The sequence below is a fragment of the Schistocerca serialis genome, chromosome 2, assembly GCF_023864345.2.
Source record: "Schistocerca serialis cubense isolate TAMUIC-IGC-003099 chromosome 2, iqSchSeri2.2, whole genome shotgun sequence".
Lineage (NCBI taxonomy): Eukaryota > Metazoa > Arthropoda > Insecta > Orthoptera > Acrididae > Schistocerca > Schistocerca serialis.
In genome coordinates, this window is record NC_064639.1 from 941785244 (window position 1) to 941803334 (window position 18091).

Sequence of the window (18091 nt, forward strand, 5' to 3'; positions counted from 1 at the left end):
AGTGGTCGGCGGAAGGTGCACGTGCCCGTCGACCAGGGACCGGACCGCAGCGACGCACGGATGCACGCCAAAACCGCAGGATCCTACGCAGTGCCGTAGGGGACCGCACCGCCACTTCCCAGCAAATTAGGGACACTGTTGCTCCTGGGGTATCGGCGAGGACCACTCGCAACCGTCTCCATGAAGCTGGGCTACGGTCCCGCACACCGTTAGGCCGTCTTCCGCTCATGCCCCAACATCGTGCAGCCCGCCTCCAGTGGTGTCGCGACAGGCGTGAATGGAGGGACGAATGGAGATGTGTCGTCTTCAGCGATGAGAGTCGCTTCTGCCTTGGTGCCAATGATGGTCGTATGAGTGTTTGGCGCCGTGCAGGTGAGCGCCACAATCAGGACTGCATACGACCGAGGCACACAGGGCCAACACCCGGCATCATGGTGTGGGGAGCGATCTCCTACACTGGCCGTACACCACTGGTGATCGTCGAGGGGACACTGAATAGTGCACGGTACATCCAAACCGTCATCGAACCCATCGTTCTACCATTCCTAGACCGGCAAGGGAACTTGCTGTTCCAACAGGACAATGCACGTACGCATGTATCCCGTGCCACCCAACGTGCTCTAGAAGGTGTAAGTCAACTACCCTGGCCAGCAAGATCTCCGGATCTGTCCCCCATTGAGCATGTTTGGGACTGGATGAAGCGTCGTCTCACGCGGTCTGCACGTCCAGCACGAACGCTGGTCCAACTGAGGTGCCAGGTGGAAATGGCATGGCAAGCCGTTCCACAGGACTACATCCAGCATCTCTACGATCGTCTCCATGGGAGAATAGCAGCCTGCATTGCTGCGAAAGGTGGATATACACTGTACTAGTGCCGACATTGTGCATGCTCTGTTGCCTGTGTCTATGTGCCTGTGGTTCTGTCTGTGTGATCATGTGATGTATCTGACCCCAGGAATGTGTCAATAAAGTTTCCCCTTCCTGGGACAATGAATTCACGATGTTCTTATTTCAATTTCCAGGAGTGTATATTAACGGCTTACGAGACAATTTTTTGCAGATGATACTGTCATTTACCTTCTTGTAAAGTCGTCAGATGGCCAAAACGAATTGCAATATGAATTAGACACGATATCTGCATGATGCGAAAAGTGGCAATTGACCCTGAATAAAGAAATGTTTGAAGTTATTCGCATCAGTTGAAAGGTGGCTACACTGAGCCACAGCGCCAGAGATTGCGCCAAAGAGTATTATTCCGCCGCCTCCACTGGCAGTTCTTGTCGAGAAGTCGTGGTGGAGAGTGCTTGTTGAGATGCAGCAATGGTGAGTCGTTGTTGAGAGGTTCCCATGGAGAGTGCTTGTTCAGATGTTGTCATATTGTTTTGATGGGCTAGACACCAGATGTTGTTGGATTAGGGATGCTGTAATGTGCTTTTCGTCAATATATATGAAGGTAAAAAAAAATCCTTTTTTTGGTATTATTTCAATGTCTTAAACAATAATGCCTATTGGTTACAGGTTCAGTCAACAAAGCATCTGGCTCGTGTTCTTGTATGAGACTGTATTTCTGGTTTCTATGTGCACTTATAGTATTTCTGTTTTTTTTAATTACTTCAGTACAAATGGTGTTTAAAATATCTGGTCTTATTGAGGAAGAACCGTGCCAGATGTGTACGTTGAATCACACTTCCACACACAGAACAGCTACACTTGTGTTTTGTTGTTTCGTAGGTTTTATAGTTGCTGGGGACTTAATTAATTAATTGTGTTAACGGAAGTTTTCTTTCATTCTTTATTGTTGTTCTATGCAGTCAGATTGCGTACTAATAGCAGACAGGACCAACCGGTTACGAGACTTCGTAGCCGGACATTCAGCTACTGAAAATTAATAGTATTTGCATTCTTAATATAATTAAGCCCCCATGCACATGGCGACCGCTGCTTCGGATCGTCCCCTGGAATTATTCTGATTGTAAAAATAGCAGACAGTAGTATTGTTATAGTAATTTGTAGTTTAGTAATTGTAGTCTATATAGCATGTGTAGATTTGGTAATTGTCATTCTTCTAATGGTATTTTTTGCAGAATTTAATTTTTGTTGTCTTGTATACGGGTTTGACAATTTTGTGCAATTATGAAGATTTCAATTGTTCGTTAATCGTGTTTGAGGGAAGCATTTCGTGTGAATGGTATTGTTGGTGATAAAGTGTCATTGTGTGTAATTTTCGTACAGTGACGAGTTTTGTATGTTTTGTAAATGATTACGCGATCGATGAAAAAGGCAAAAATGATGGATAGTGAGAATGACGAAATTGTTAACATGGCGAACTCGGCAACACATGAGAATAGTATGATGAATAATGAAGTTGAAAACAATTTAATAAGTCGGGAAAATAGTCCGGAACCATTTCAAAACTTTCCACAATCAAAACATTTTCAGAATACGAGATTAACGACAGAAGATTCTGGTATAGTATCGAACACAGATCGCTTTACAGCTATGATGAACGAAGCTGGTTTAGCGGGAAATGTTAGGAGGGAAAAGAATTTCGAACCAGTTAATATGGAGCAGTTGATGGGTGCAATATTAAATCTGGGATCACAGTTGGGATCTAAATTTAAAACAGAGATGGGAACTTTGGCAACACGGTTAGACTCACAAATAGGAACAATTAAAACTGATATGGGAACAGTGGAAACACGGTTAGGATCTGAATTAAAAACAGTGGCAACACGTTTAGAAACAGAGATGGAAACAATGGAAACACGGTTAGATTCACGAATAGGGACATGTTTCAAAAACATGAAAGATGAATTAAAGAAAGAAATTAGAGAAGAAGCACAACCGATTTTGAATGCTCACAATAATAGATTAATTTCAATAGAAATCAGACAAAAGGAACAGGATAGAGAACAGGAAGAAAGAGATCGCGTGATAGTACAAAAATTTTCAGAGTTAAATTTACAACGTGCACATGATAAGGAAGAAATACTCGAAAGACTTGAGGAATCCGTACCAAATGACATAATAAATAACTTAACACAACAGTATGAACAATTAACTACTAAATGTGTCAATACTGAAACCCGAGTCGCGACACTTACGGAAGACGTAAATAAACAGAAAGAACAAATAGGTGACTTATCGGAAAGAGTTGAGGAGATTGCAGATAAATTGACAAGTCTTAGTTTACATGGGGACAGAGATTCAGATGATACAGCACCATTGCCTTTTGCAGAAACAGAAGAGTACCAGAACATAAATTAGCATATTGAGAAACAGGGAAAATTTAATGAACGCGTTAAAAGGGAATTTGAGGCATTACAAAAGCAAGTCAAACAAATTGAAGGCGAAATCGTAGGAAAAGACAGCAGGAGAAATTTAGAATCACAGATAGCAGAGGGCTTTGAAGACAATAATTTATTTCATTTATGGGATGCAACAAGAGAGCGCCAGGCGCGCGAATTTGACAATAATCGACATTCGGACTGGGACAGACGCGGTAGGTCTTTGTCGCCACGAGGAGAAAACTTTGACTATAAACACTTCTTAACTGTTCGGAAATTTAAGATCTTTCACAATTCTAAGAACGACATACATCCATGTTCATGGTTAGATCAATTTATGTACGCACTTCTACCAAATTGGCCACTAAGTCACAAACTGGAATTTATGTGTGGATATCTAGAAAACAAACCGGCGACGCGGATGCGCGCACTTATAGAGATTGTAACAATCTAAATGATTTTTATCATGCTTTTCTATCGGCATATTGGTCCGAAAACACGCAAGACAGAGTCAAACATAGTCTTATTATGCAACGTAATTTTAAACGGTCTGAGTTCCGCACACCGGCAGAATACTTTGAAGACATGATTCGAAAGAATCAATTCCTGTCCAACCCTTATAGCCCGACTAAATTAATTCGCATTTGCTTAACTAAGCTGCCACAATCGATAAGACAAATTGCTTTAGCTGGAAGATGTAAAGATGACATTGAGACTTTTAAGACTTTGCTACAAGAACTTGAGTATGACAACGACGACGGGACTTCTTGTACTTTTTCAGTAACGGTAATCACAGTAGATTTTCAGAGAGAAGGGATAATGATCGGAACGGACGTTATATGGGTAATTTTGATTATGACAGTCGAAACAGACAGGACAACAGATACCAGCCTTATGACAATAACAGACGTTCTAACAGAAATTACACAGACAGTTATAATAACGGTAGTTCCTACCGGAATGATCAATCATACGGAAACAGTAATCGGTATCATCAAGACAGAAATTGTTCATACAATAATAGAAATTCTTACTACAGAAATAACCAGGGTAGTAGATCTAACAGTAATTTCAGAAGTGACAGAAGAAGTAGTCATGCAGACAGACAGGAAAATAGAAATTTTAATAACAGACACAACCAAGAATTTGCATCTAACAGACAGGAAGGACCTAATTGGCATCCTCCACGTGACAGAACTTCAGAGAGACAAGTGCAAATCGTAGAAATTGATCCGCGAAATGACGCGAATAATCAAAGACGTGACGCAAACAATCGACAATGACTTGTAGCTTCGGCTTCTGGCAGCAATATAGACGGTTCAGAAAGTAATGACACTACGACTTTACACTACGTACGCCTGGAAGACATGAGAGACATTTTGCTAGACGAAAAGGAAAATAATGTAGACGCATTTTTACATCCTGTTATTGAAGTATGTGTGGGTAAGAATAAGTTCTCTGCAGTTTTAGATTCTGGGAGCCCATTGAATGTCATTAGTGAATCAGTTTTTCGTAAATGTGTAAGAACTATTGCCTGTCCTGTGTTACCTGTTTCTAAAACTACAATTCGAGGCGCTATTTCTGGAAAAAGTGTGGAAGTCAAACAACAGACCAACTTAAATTTCATTTGTCAAGGATACGAATTTTCTGCTAATTTTATTTTTTGTTCCATTACTCAGTACACAAATTATATTAGGTATGGAGTTTCTTAACACACATAAGGCAATTTTGAACTTTAAAGAAGGAAGTATGAATTTGACTGTTGCCGGAACGCCGAAATGTTTGAAATTTTTCGAGTGTTTAACAAGATCTGAATCAGATACAAAACGTTTAAGGTTTCTTACTTCTGAGGTTTTCGCTGAGTATGATGACGACAATGTGTTCATTCATGACAACGACAATAGATACAGAGACAGGCTGGATGATATTATTAATAGCGAAGAATTAATTAATGAAAAGGTTAAGAAAGCTGAAGTGCCAGATGACGTTGCAAGAGAAGAACTGCACCAAATTTTGACTTCACATGCTACAGTATTTAGTCATCACACAGGAACTATACAAGGCTTACAATATTTATTTAAAGTAAAAGAACACACACCATTTCGAGGAAAAACGTACGCTATTCCTTTGGCTTACAGAGACAAGGTCAAGAGTGAACTTCAATACATGTTAGATCAAGGCATTATTCAGCCAGCAGTCAGTCCTTATACCAGCCCATTACACGTCGTTCTTAAAAAGGATGGGTCGGTTCGTTTGGTTCTGGATTCCAGACAGATAAATAATATCATCGTTCCTGAAATTGACCGTCCACAAAATTTAGATGAACTTCTTCAACATTTCCATGGAATTAAAGTCTTATCCACGATTGATATTTGCGCGCAAGTTTTTGGCAAATAGAACTCGACCCTGATTGTAGAAAATACACTGCCTTTTTAGCCTTTGGTAACTGTTATCAGTTTCGGAAATTACCGTTTGGACTTACTGTATCTTCAGCAGCATTCATTCGTAGTTTAAACGAAATTTTACCTGTTCATCTTCGTGACAATATTACTTCATATGTTGACGATATTCTTATTGCTAAACGTTCTTGGAGTGAGCACAACAAAATTTTGGATTCATTATTACGTATTTTTGCAAGAGTTGGCATTACAGTGAACTTGGAAAAATCTGAATTTGGTCGTTCTCAGGTGAAATTTCTTGGTCTATTATTTCCACAGAAGGTATTCTTCCTGATCCAGAGAAACTAGATGCTATTCGTAATTATGCTGTTCCTACCACAAAACGTGATGTTCGTAGTTTCCTTGGTGTCTGTAATTTTCTTAGACGCTTTGTTAAATTGGACGATTTGGCCACACCTCGTTTATGTGAACTATCTGGAAAGAATTCTAATCGGTGTAGGGATGAGAAAGCTCAATCAGAATTTGAACAACTTCGTGATGCTTTAGTTGCTGCTCCACTTCTTTCACATCCGGATTTATCTAAAGATTTTTGTTTGGCGACGGACTCATCATACAAAGGCCTACGTGCACATTTATTTCAAGAGATAGAAGAAAACGGCGTTGTAGTACAGAAAACTATTGCATTCGGAAGTCGTGTTCTCTCTAAATCAGAAAAGAATTATTCGATTACGGAACTTGAAACCTTGGCTGTTGTATGGGCTTTCACAAAATTTCGCATATTTTTGTATGGCAGACATACTAAGGTTTACACTGATCATCGAGCTCTGGAATTTCTTATGTCAACAAAATTAACACATGGAAGATTGTCACGATGGGCGTTGTATCTACAGGAATTTGACTTTAGTATTGTTTACATACAGGGTTCTTCAAACATTATTGCTGATGCTTTATCACGTGTACCTGTGGGTTTGAAACAAAGTGCTGAGGAGGACTGCAAAGAAAACAATTATTGTTTGATGTATATTCAAGGTGTTGCGTTTGAGAATTTTATTTCGTCTTCGCTCCAGGACATCGCTAAGGAGCAAAATAAGGATCCAATCTGGAAGGACATTAAGGAAAAGTGGAGGAGAAAGGAAAGCGTAGCGATTAGACAGTATTATTTAGTTCGCAATGATATTCTTTTTAAACGAAAATCGGTCGACAATTCTGGTTAGTTTGTATTCCTGATGAGTGGGTTAATAAACTGATTTGGTATACGCATTTCAGTTATGCACACTTTGGTCCCAGAAAATGCTTTCATAAATTACGAGAAAATTGCTACTTCAGTAATATGGAAAAACGTATTCGATCTGTTCTGGCCAAATGCAAATTATGTCAAAAGGCTAAGCCGCCAACTATTTCTCACAGAGCACCGTTGTTTCCTATCATTCCAGAGAAATTAAAAGACATGGCTGTAGTCGATTTGTTCCGTCCAGTGGTTCGTTCTACTAATGGTTTTGCGTACATTTTGGTAGCAGTGGAATTGACATCAAACTATGTGTGTTTTACACCTTTACGCAAAGCAACAGCTCGTTCAGTATCTAACGCTTTCATCAAACATTTTCTTAAAGAAGTGGGTCATGTTGATAAGGTTATATCAGATAATGGATCACAGTTTCGTTCTAAAATTTGGCTTCGTACTCTATGGCGTCGTAAGATTAAACCAATTATCATTTCATTTTTCACCCTCAATTTAACGCTTCAGAGAGACGGATGAAGGAAATCAATAAATTGTGTCGACTTTATTGTCATCAGAATCACAGAACGTGGGATCGGTATCTTCATATTTTGCAAAACATTCTGAATGAACTCCCTAATGATTCGACTTCTTTACCGCCTATATTGATATTAAAAAACAAAGCACCGACAAATCGCATTTCTGAAATCGTTCCTTTTCCGCCTTCACGGAAACTGCGGCATTCTGAAGTTGTCAACCTGGCTCTACAAAATATTGCATCTGCGGCTGCTAGAAGAGAGAAATCAGCTAAACGTCCTGGTCGTTTAAAAACCTTGTCACATGGTCTAAAGGTGTTAATTAAGTCTCACCGTTTGTCTCACAAAGGAAAAGGCTTGTCTCGCAAATTTTTTCTGCTTTATAACGGTCCATATAGAGTTCGCAAAATTATTCATGATAACACTGTCGAAGTAGAAACTCTTAAATCTCGGCGCTCTAAGGGAATACATCACATAACGAACGTTAAAATTTTTGTGGAATGACATACTTTTGAGAAACTAACAGCTACATGTAAACATGCAGAGAATACAAGGATACCGCGCTGTGTTTTGGCGGCGGCACATACTGAAAGCAACAGTCAAGTCTGCGCGCCGCACAAGGCAGTCGTTGACCGCAAACAATTACTTTCTACGTCACGCGTACCTACAGCTGATCGAGCGCTCAGTGAGAATGCACTGACAGCCGTAAACAAATACACAATGTAATTCCTCCGCATAATTTCAGTATAAAGCTATAGTGACTTGATAAATTATGTTATTAACGTTCAGTATTTTTCAGGATACGGTTGTATAAAATATTTAAGAACTTCAGGTAAATTCTGTGTGTGTCCGACGTTAAGAGGACTTGCTATCGAGAAATTATCAGGAAGAATGTAATTTCGAAGAAGAAAGTAATAAACTAAAAAGGTAACTATTAATTGAGTTTATTTTTCAGGTAACATATTTCCCCTTAGGTACGTACTTTAGACGTAATTTGCTGCTCGCGATTACGTGATTTACACTTCGTGTTAACTGATTTTGACAATGATTGATTAATGAATAGGGTTGTTAATTATGTATATTATGCATCGCTTGGCTGCTATGCTTTTTCACTGATGTCATATTGTTCTATTATGTGCCTGCTGTGCTTATTTATTTAAATTTTAATTGTCACCTGATTAATTGTGCTGATATGGTTATGTATGTAGGTTACACTTTGTGATTTATCTGCTTGCGCCTTCATGTTTACTTATTAAGATTACATATGAACATTTGTTTGCTTATGCTGATATGATGCTAATGACCTGTTTATTATGTAAGATACATATTTGCTGCTTTGCGTATGGGTTGCATATTTATACATTTCTATTTGTTGTCATAACTACTCTTTAATTTGGTATATAGAAATGCTGGTATGCGGTGTATGAACATGGAGTTTAGGTCAGACTCTGGTATTAATTATAGATTGTTCGCTTGGCAGAGCCTCGTTGTAGGGATTGTGCTTGACATTCTGTTCTCCACTGGTATATTTACTCGCTATTGCATGTTTTGCTTACGCTCAGTGCTTTATATTTTAAGATAAGAAAATGAACTGCCATGATCTGGAGGTTTTATGGAAGCTGTATAAATTGATGCTAATAGAAAAGAAGCTAACGACATGAAATACCAACACTAGGTTTAGACCATTGACCGTTATTACACTGCATTCTTTGTGAGAAATTGAATTAGTAAGTGACACTTGACACAAGAAATACTCCACATGTTTGCTTCTGCTTTGCCATGATTCTTGAAGTGGTGTACACACTGTGAAATATTACGATTTATTCACTCGAAGTCTTATGTGATCTTTCATACTACGTACTCTCACCTACTTACTGAAAGTTATTCAAACTGAAGGCTGTTAGAGGTCATGTATGTATTTCTTTTATATTATGATGGACAAGGTAACCAAAATGTATTTTATAATTCATAATGAGTAGAAGATTTGGCTCAGGTGGACTACACAGAGGTTGTGTGTGGACATTGTGTCTTCGGATTGCATGGGATGATGAATTGAAGTTTGCACTAGGATTTTATCTGTACTTGTTCGAGGAGACTGACTAGAGGAAAGAATTGTTATGGAAGTGAAATGATATTGGTGATAAGGTTTATATGTATCGACGTATTGAAGAGGTATTATTGAGGTATTGAGATTGTGTGAAGTTGATGATTATTGGAGTTTTGGTGGACAAGAGGTAAGGTAAATGATATTGATGATAAGGTTTATATGTATCGACGTAAGAGGTATTATTGAAGTATTAAGATTATGTGATGATGATGATTATTGGAGTTCTGATGGATAAGAGGAGAAGTAAGTGAGGAGCATTTTTGTTTTGTTTTGTTTGTTGGTCTATATGGAACAAGGAGGATGAAGATAGCAGACTAGAACACACTCAAGTGGAAGGAAGATTGTCTACACACACACTTTGTTAAAACAATAAGCAGTATATATATATATATATATATATATATATATATATATATATATATATTTGGAGAGAGGAGGTATTTGCATATCTTGGCACACTGACAGTTGTTCAGCAACCATACATTTTTATTTGGCTTGGCAAACATTGGTCTTGACATGATGACTATGACGTTGACTAACTATTATTGACTGTTATACACTGCTGCCATTACTACTTGATACACATGTTTAACATCAAATTTTGACAGAATTGCATTTACACAGTTAACACTATTCAATTACACAGTAGTACTTAATGTGGATGAAAGATGAGTGCGTGTGTTTCGTGCGTTTCCCCTTCCTAATCCCAAATAATTGGTACCGACCTATCTCCCAAATATTATTTTTCTTGTTTGTTGTGGCTTGCACTGACACCCATAAATGTTATAGGTTTACTGTTATTTGTGTATTGTAATAGTTAATACAACAATTATCTGATATCATTTGTGTGTTTGTTATAATTTGTATCTTTAGTGTAAGAGCATTGATAATAATTTTGTAAAAGCAATTGTGTGTGCATCCAAACTGTTGTTCGTGCTTGCACCTATTCAACATTGCTGGGTGCCACTAGGAAATGTTTAATTTCTGCTGATAAACTCTGACGAACTGTGTGATTAGTGACAGAGAATATTATGGACTGCTGTCTGCACCTGCTCAACATTGCTGGGTGCCACTGATGGAACTGCTTCTACTGACATAATGTCACTTGTTGGCGTCTGCACCTGCTCAACATTACTGGGTGCCACTGTTGGAACTGCTTCTACTGAAATAATGTCACTTGTTGGTGTCTGCACCTGTTCAACATTACTGGGTGCCACTGACGGACTGCTTCTACTGAAATGATGTCACTTGTTGGTGTCTGCACCTGCTCAACATTACTGGGTGCCACTAATGGAACTGCTTCTACTGAAATAATGTCACTTGTTGGTGTCTGCACCTGTTCAACATTACTGGGTGCCACTGATGGACTGCTTCTACTGAAATGATGTCACTTGTTGGTGTCTGCACCTGCTCAACATTACTGGGTGCCACTAATGGAACTGCTTCTACTGAAATAATGTCACTTGTTGGTGTCTGCACCTGTTCAACATTGCTGGGAGCCACTGATGGAACTGTTTCTACTGACATAATGTCACTTGTTGGAGTTTACACCTGTTCAACATTACTGGGTGCCACTGTTAGAACTGTTTCTACTGAAATGATGTTACTTCTTGCTGTCTGCACCTGTTTAACATTGCTGGGAGCCACTGATGGAACTGTTTCTACTGAAATAATGTCACTCGTTGGTGTCTGCACCTGTTGACCATTGCTGGGTGCTACTGCTTGAACTGTCAACTACTTGTTTATTGAACCATGGAAAGCATTTTATGTAAATATTTGTATAAATTGATTTTTTGTGTATTTACTGTTTGTGAAATGTTATGAGACTCTTACCTACACCTATTTGGCATTGCTGGTGCCATTGATTGAATTGTACTTGTGTAAACTATTATGTAAAATCACATGTCTGAAAGCATTTGTACTCCTTACTGAATTTTATATATTAGGTTATGGAATGGTCAGTGCAAAGCCAAAATTTATTTAGTGAAGTGATATTTACTTATTAAAATTATCTTTTATTTTTGTCTGTATTTTTTTTTGGACGAATTCGGTGATATTTTCACCACCAATGCTGGCAAAAATACCATCAAATTCTGGCCCGTGGAGGAGGGGCATATGAAAGGTGGCTACACTGAGCCACAGCGCCAGAGATTGCGCCAAAGAGTATTATTCCGCCGCCTCCACTGGCAGTTCTTGTCGAGAAGTCGTGATGGAGAGTGCTTGTTGAGATGTAGCAGTGGTGAGTCGTTGTTGAGAGGTTCCCATGGAGAGTGCTTGTTCAGATGTTGTCATATTGTTTTGATGGGCTAGACACCAGATGTTGTTGGATTAGCGATGCTGTAATGTGCTTTTCGTCAATATATATGAAGGTAAAAAAAAAATTCCTTTTTTTTTTGGTATTATTTCAATGTCTTAAACAATAATGCCTATTGGTCACAGGTTCAGTCAACAAAGCATCTGGCTCGTGTTCTTGTATTACACTGTATTTCTGGTTTCTATGTGCAATTATAGTATTTCTGTTTTGTTTAATTCCTTTAGTATAAATTGTGCTTAAAATATCTGGTCTTATTGAGGAAGAACCGTGCCAGATGTGTACGTTGAATCACACTTCCACACACAGAACAGCTACACTTGTGTTTTGTTGTTTCGTAGGTTTTATAGTTGCTGGGGACTTAATTAATTAATTGTGTTAACAGACGTTTTCTTTCATTCTTTGTTGTTCTATGCAGTCAGATTGCGTACTAATAGCAGACAGGGCCAACCGGTTACGAGACTTCGTAGCCGGACATTCAGCAACTGAAAATTAAAAGTATTTGCATTCTTAATATAATTAAGCCCCCATGCACAGTACTAAAAGATATCAGCTAAATTTCGATTACGCGGTAAGTCACACAAACCTAAAGGCTGTAACTAAATGCTTATGGATTACAATTTCAGATAACCTAAACTGGAACGATCACTTACATAGTGTTGTAGTACAGCGAACTAAAGACTGCTATTTATTGGCAGAACGCTTAGAATGTGCAACAGGTCTACTAGAGAGACTGCTTCCACCACGCTTGTCTGCCCTATTCTGGAGTCCTGCTGTGCGGTGTGGGGTCTGCATCAGGTACATCTACATCTAAATCTATATTTACATCCATACTCCGCAAGCCACCTGACGGTGTGTGGCGGAGGGTACTTTGAGTACCTATATCGGTTCTCCCTTCTATTCCAGTCTCGTATTGTTCGTGGAAAGAAAGATTGTCGGTATGGCTCTGTGTGGGCTCTAATGTCTCTGATTTTATCCTCATGGTCTCTTCGCGAGATATACGTAGGAGGAAGCAATATACTGCTTGACTCCTCGGTGAAGGTATGTTCTCGAAACTTCAACAAAAGCCAGTACCGAGCTACTGAGCGTCTCTCCTGCAGAGTCTTCCACTGGACTTTATCTATCATCTCCGTAACGCTTGCGTGATTACTAAATGATCCTGTAACGAAGCGCGCTGCTCTCCGTTGGATTTTCTCTATCCCTTCTATCAACCCTATCTGGTACGGATCCCACAATGGTGAGCAGTATTCAAGGAGTGGGTGAACAAGTGAACTGTAACCTACTTCCTTTGTTTTCGGATTGCATTTCCGTAGCATTCTTCCAAAGAATCTCAGTCTGGCATCTGCTTTACCGACGATCAACTTTATATGATCATTCCATTTTAAATCCCTCCTAATTCCTACTCCCAGATAATTTGTGGAATTAACTGCTTTCAGTTGCTCACCTGCTTTATTGTAGCTAAATTATAAGGGATCTTTCTTTCTATGTATTCGCAGCACATTACATTTTTCTACATTGAGATTCAATTGCCATTCCCTGCACCATGCGTCAATTCGTTGCAGATCATCCTGCATTTCGGTACAATTTTCCATTGTTACAACCTCTCGATATACTACAGCATCATCCACAAAAAGCCTCAGTGAACTTCTGATGTTATCCACAAGGTCATTTATGTATATTGTTAATAGCAACGGTCCTACGACCCTCAGGTAGGACTGACGCATGACATCGAAAAAGTTCAAAGAAGGGCAGCTCATTTTGCAGTATCGCGAAATAGGGGAGATAGTGCCACAGACATGACACGTGAATTGGAGTGGCAATCATTAAAACAAAGGCGTTTTCATTGTGACAGGATCTTCTCATTAAATTTCAATCGCCAGTTTTCTCCTCCGATTGCGAAAACATCCTGTTGGCACCCACCCACATAGGGAGAAATGATCATCACGATAAAATAAGAGAAATCAGGGCTGACACAGAAAAATTTAAGTGCTCGTTTTTCCCTCGCGCCCTTCTAGATTGGAACGGTAGAGAGACACCTTGAAGATAGTTCATTGAGCTCTCTGCCAGGCACTTTATTGTGAATAGCAGAGCAATCACGTAGATGTAGATCTATGGGTACAATATGCGGCTGAAGTCACTCATTGATGAGCAGTTCAGGAACAGCTACCAGAACTACTGTACGTGATTAAGATCAGGTGATTTAGCAGAACAATCGAAATGCGTCAGTGCCCCTCACTGTTCGTCAAGGAAGGAACGTATGCTCGTGGCCCCGGGTACGCTACTGTTGTCATCAAAGGAACCATCTCGGCACTGCATTAAGCGATTCAGGAAAATCGCGTAAAACCTAAATCTAGGTGGCTGGACGAGGACTTGAACCAGACACCTCCTAAGTACTAATCTAGAGCTCGAAGATGGAATTGTCCTTAGCGTGCAAGTCACGAACATTTTCACACAAAAAAAGTTTTGAATCACCTCGGTTCCGAGAGTTCCAGAACCTGTACAGAAAATTGGAATGTAAATCAACATAAACATCATTTTCGCCCTTTTTATTGCTCATGAAAATCATACATTGAATGTTGTAGCGCCATACAGCGAGACCTTCAGAGGTGGTAGTCCAGATTGTTGTACACACCGGTATGTCTAACACCCAGTAGCACGTCCACTTGCATTGATGCATGGCAGTATTCGTCGTGGCGTACTATCCGCGAGTTCATCAAGCCACTATTGGTCCAGATTGTCCCACTCCTCAACGGCGATTCGGCGTACATCCCTCAGAGTGGTTGGTGGGTCACGTTGTCCATAAAAAGCCCTTTTCAATCGATCCCAGGCATGTTCGATAGGGTTCATGTCTGGTGGCCACTAGTCAAGCGATGTCATTATCCTGAAGGAAGTCATTCACTAGATGTGCACGATGGGGGCGCTAATTGTCGTCAATGAAGACGAATGCCTCACCAATATGCTGCCGATATGGTTGCACTATCGATCAGAGGATGACATTCACGTATCGTACAGCCGTTAAGGCGGCTTCCATGACCACAAGCGGCGTATGTCGGGCCCAATTAATGCCACCTCAAAACAGCAGGGAACCTCCACCTTGCTGCAGTCGCTGTGTCTAACGCGTTATGCTTGAATGGGTTGCCTCCAAACACGTCTTGGACGGTTGTCTGCTTGAAGGCACATGCGTTACTCATCGGCGAAGAGTACATGATGCCAATCCTGTGGATCCATTCGGCATGTTGTTCGGTCCATCTGTACAGCGCTGCATGGTTTCGTGGTTGCAAAGATGGACCTCGCCATGGACGTCCGGTGTGAAGTTGCGCATCATGAAGCCTATTTTGCACAATTTGTTTCGTGACAAGACATCCCGTGACTGCACGAAAGGCATAATTCAACATGGTAGCATTGCTGTCAGGGTTCCTCCGAGCAATAATCCGTAGGTAGCGGTCATCCACTACAGTAGAAGCCCTTGGGTGGCCTGAGCGAGGCATGTTATCGACAGTTCCTGTCTCCCAGTACCTCCTCCACGTCCGAACAACATCGCTTTGGTTCACTCCGAGACACCTGGACGCTTCCCTTGTTCAGAGCCCTTCCTGGAACAGAGTAACAATGCGGAAGCGATCCAACCGCGGTATTGGCCGTCTAAGCGTGGTTGAACTACAGACAACACGAGGCGTGTACCTCCTTCCTGGTGAAATGACTGGAACTGATCGGCTATCGGACCCCCTCTACCTAACAGGTGTTGCTCATGCATGGTTGTTTACATCTTTGGGCGGGTTTAGTGACATCTCTAAACAGTCAAAGGGACTGTGTCTGTGATACAGTATCCACAGTCAATGTCTATCTTCATGAGTTCCGCGAACTGCGGTGATGCAATGCTTTTTCCAGTATGTGTAAAAGAAAAGTGAGCCCTGGGACAGCTAGATCGTTAAAGTAAGCACATGGTTCGTGTCCGCTGTAACTTCACTGAGTCGACTCAACTCATGGTACGAAAAATATCCCCAAACTATCGCAGGTCACTCCCAGACTGAATTACAATTAACACACTCTGCCAATTACACGACTCATTGGGCTATCAGAGCAGTTGGTGCCTTATACTACTTGAAAAGAGGCAACTTAGAGATTCGATGGTCGAGACGGGATGCCTCAGTGTCCAATTCTGCCTATTCTTTCTGACATATGGAGCAATGAAGGTGTGCAAGCATTATGTCTCGTTGCGAAAGAATTGGCTTTTTCGAGGTAACCGACTTGGAATTTCAGTGCACGCAGTTTCTTTCCCAATGTTCACACGGAAACGGATTTAGATTTACCTACACTCACTTAAAACAGCAATATCTGTCGGACCAGAAACTGATTACCTCTGACAAACCAAGACATTCATTGCCAGGCCGTGTCTGTAAGGATCTTTCTGCTACCTTTGTTTTTACGTTGCGTTGCATGGAAGTGAGTGATACACTAGTCCTTAGACACGATGGATAGTCCCAGCTGATATCTCAACAAATCGAGCACCTACATGCAAGTTGTGATCACGGGCACGTTCATACACGTCAGTTGCATACTGACAATTTGTCACATCTCAACGTCCACCAATGGGACTGCGTTGTTTCCATACAACCTAATGCCACACACGCAGCATCTCACTGTCATGTCTTAACTTCATCGCAGTGCAGGGTGATGTTACTGCATGGTACCTCTTCCTCACCGTTTACATCTCTCCAAACCGAGCAATGTGCTGTTTTAAGGTGGTGACAGATATTGCACCTGGTCAGTTTGTGAGTTGTAATACGGTGTTCTGAACACAAGAACAATGAAAAGTTCCTCATCAGACACTGACCAGAGAATATAACCAAGTGGCCCAGAGGATGCTTCATGCATCTTAAGACGGACGAGTTTGCATCGTCTGCTCCAGGTGCATATGCGGGTTGGGTGGGTAATTTCAAGGTGCGTGAACTATTTTCCAGGCGTTTTATCTTGAATACCCTGTATGAGGCAGGGGTAGGAAGTTGGGGATTTCGCAGTGAGAGTGGTTGGCCCCCTCTGGTGCGTGGCATCCGCCAAGGTGTTGGCCTTGGTGTCTCCAGCGCCATCCGGGGGCGGCGGATGCGCAGTCTGTGTGTGGCCACCGGTCCGCCCTCGGCCCCTACACCTGCATTTGCTACACATTAACGGGAAGCCATCTAACATTTATTTAGATAACTAAATCTGTAAGCGTCCGCGCGGGGCAACAGAGCTACGTGGAAGTTTAACTTTCAATGGAAATGTGTGCAGCGTACGCTATACGATGCTACATCAAACAATTTGGCTGCGAGAGATTAATCCGTTTTCAATTCATTTAATATGTTACTGGACGTAAAAACAAATGACTCAGATGAAACGTTTGACCCTGAATATTGTTAATCTTTATCTTTGGTCTTGCGAAGAGTGACTGTACCAGAACTGTTAGTTTAATAACACAACATGTGTACATAAAATTTATAACGCATCTGACTTTCTGGTAAAATTGCTTGGAAACTCATAGGACGCTACCTTACTGAGTTCTGCTTGTATTAAGCTTCTTACTTAATATATTATTTTCACAAATAACACTCTGACAATCACTGTGCATCACAATGGACATGAAGTTTGATGATAATTACTCTGCCTACCAGTGCGCAAGGAACGCTCGTCTTTTCTGCAACCTGCTACTGTTAGGAACATTGATCTGACTATCCAAAACCTTCAGGTAGATATCTGCATTTATCATCTCGGTCTTTCAATATCTCCACAGTAAAATTCGAGTCAAAAGAGAGCTCCTTGTTGAGAATATGTTGCATTAGCCGTATGGCTGAGGGGTTGATCAACAATTGGACTTGTTAGAATGCAACAGCAATGGTTGTTAATACGTAGCTTTATCTCAATTCGAGATCGGATAATTTCCTTCTCCTACTGTGGCACATTTTTCTCGATGCACTATACGAGCAATGGTGTAACTGAAAACATTCAACGTTTCAGTGTTCACCACAGTAAAGTAGTTTTACCACATTGCTACTGAAAGTGTTACAAAAGTCACGGTGTCGTAGGTACATATAAGAGGAAACATAATCTAAGGATAATTCGCTGAAGCAAATGTAAAGAATAACTGAACATTACAGTGATATTGCACTGAACTAGCTAAACGGACAGAGTCCGATTTCTTCTAAGCGCCCCAAATACGAAGGCTGAAATCTGTCGATCCACGTCGGTAAGCTGTATCGAATAC